This window comes from Mus caroli, chromosome 13 (genome assembly GCF_900094665.2).
Source record: "Mus caroli chromosome 13, CAROLI_EIJ_v1.1, whole genome shotgun sequence".
Taxonomy (NCBI): Eukaryota; Metazoa; Chordata; class Mammalia; order Rodentia; family Muridae; genus Mus; species Mus caroli.
In genome coordinates this window covers 94,212,068-94,214,229 of record NC_034582.1, presented here as the reverse complement: position 1 = coordinate 94,214,229, position 2,162 = coordinate 94,212,068, and the positions used below count along the sequence as shown (strand labels likewise).

General features: G+C 45.7%; 1 protein-coding gene across 1 annotated transcript in view; it reads left to right on the top strand.

The window, feature by feature from the left end:
• Positions 1-2,162, top strand: part of LOC110308704 (baculoviral IAP repeat-containing protein 1e) — a 420,416-nt gene that overhangs the window by 948 nt on the left and 417,306 nt on the right. The window lies entirely within an intron of this gene.

Below are 2,162 nucleotides of genomic sequence, written 5' to 3'. Positions count from 1 at the left end.
CTTCTGCTTTAATATATATTTAGTGTAGCATTATTGGTTTGCTATATATCTATACATATACATACACACATGCAGCCATGTATTTGCCTGTGTATTAAAGTAAAATGTAACTTTTCTTCAAATATAGACCTTAAATGTACCAGCAGTGGGCTGAGGGTATGGCTGAGTGCTAGAGCACTTCTGTAACCCCTACAAAGAACAGGCATGCTGGAGTCTGTCTTGTTCTGGTGCAGAATGGCCAGCTCCAAGGCACAGCTGGTGCCATTGCCGGCCAGACACACCCTTTCCTGCATCTGTAGGTAAAAGGGACACTGTGCAGTGTTTCTCCTGTGGCGGAAGCTTGGGCAACTGGGAAGAAGGAGATGAGCCCTGGAAGGAGCATGCCAAGTGGTTCCCCAAGTGAGTGGATAAGTATTTTATTTTTTACAAAGCAAAATAAAACAAGATGCAAAAGTGCCACATTGTTGGAATATTCCCTTGAGTTCTGATCTATCTCCTATCCAAGGTGGGATCACCCCTGAACTTTTCTTTTCTTTTTTTACTGAATATTTTATTTACTTATATTTCAAATGTTATCCCCTTTCCTAGTTTCCCCTCTGGAAACACCCTATCTCATCCTCCCTCCCCTTACTTCTATGAGGGTGCTTCCCCCACTCACCCAATCACCCCTGCCCTGGCATTTCCCTACACTAAGGCATCTAGCCTTCACAGGACCAAGGGCTTCTCCTCCCATTGATGTCTGACAAGGCCATCCTCTGTTATCTATGGGGCTGGAGCTATGGGTCCTTCCAAGTGTATTCTTTGGTTGGTGGTTTAGTTTCTGGGAGCTCTGGCGTTGGGGGGGGTGGGGCGGGAGGGGTTGGTTGGTTGATATTGTTGTTCTTCCTATGCGGTTGCAAATCCCTTCAGCTCCTTCAGTCCTTTCTCTAACTCCTCCATTGGGGACCTGATGCTCAATCCAATTGTTGGCTGTAAGCATCCGCCTCTGTATTTGTCAGGCTCTGGCAGAGCCTCCCAGAGACAGCTATATCAGGCTCCTGTCAGTAAGCACTTCTTGGCATCCAGCAAAGTGCCTGAGTTTGGTGTCTTTATGTACCCCAGATCTTTTCAAGTAAGGTAAGTAACAAATTTGAATCATGGTCACTTCGGTTTTTTTCTTCTATTTCGCTTTTATTTTAATATATCTGTGCATGTGTGTGTGTGTGTGTGTGTATACACATATGTGGACTTCTTCAGGTTGACCGAGCACGGCTACCTCATCACTCTCAGGGAACACTGGACCAGAACTCATAGATTGGCTAGACTAGCTGACCAGTGAGCCCTAGGACTGCCTGTCTCTGCTACTCCAGGACTAGGGTTAGAGAAGTGTGACCACACCCCACCTCTAAGTAGACACTGGGACTCAAACTCCAGATCCTCATGCTTGTGCTGAGGCACTTTATCTACCAAGCCATCTACTTATCATTCCAAATACTAAGATGCGCTGTCAAGCTGCAGTTGTGTGACTTACCCTAACTAATAGATGACTTAGTCTGCCCAGGGCTGCAATGGTGTAGAAATGAAAGAAAGCAAGAATGGTTAAGGCATTAAAATAATATCACATCCCGCAACATATGCACCAAATGAAAATGCTTGCTGGGTGCAGGGGCACACACCCAGCATTAGGAAGGTGGACACTGGAGAATCAGGAGTTCAAAGCCACCCTCTGCTAAAATGAGAGAGGACCAGGTAGGTCCTGAGTTGCCCACATCCTAGTGTCATAAGAGAACAGATGTTTTGTTCAGAGATTCAAGGTTTTTGTTATTGCATGTCTCTGCACAGAAAAATTATATTGTAAATATTTTTAGTCATCTTTTTAGTACTGGTTTTGAAATTTCTTTGTTTTTGTTTCTTTGTTTCTGCCAAGTAAAATTGTATTCCTTTCACTGGCTTTCAAGCTTTCATTATGGAATGATTGATAAAAATAAAAGGAGAGTGGTCCGCCCTGCACCGGAGCCCTCTGCCTCAGGAGCAGGGAGCGCCATCGTGGTTCCGGGACTCCACCGAACTTAGGAACTTAGTCTGCACAGGTGAGAGTGTGCACCACAGAGGCAGACAGCTTCTGGGACAGGCGGGAGCCACAGAGCCGTTGAGGCAGCACCCTTTTGGGGCCGAAGACATCC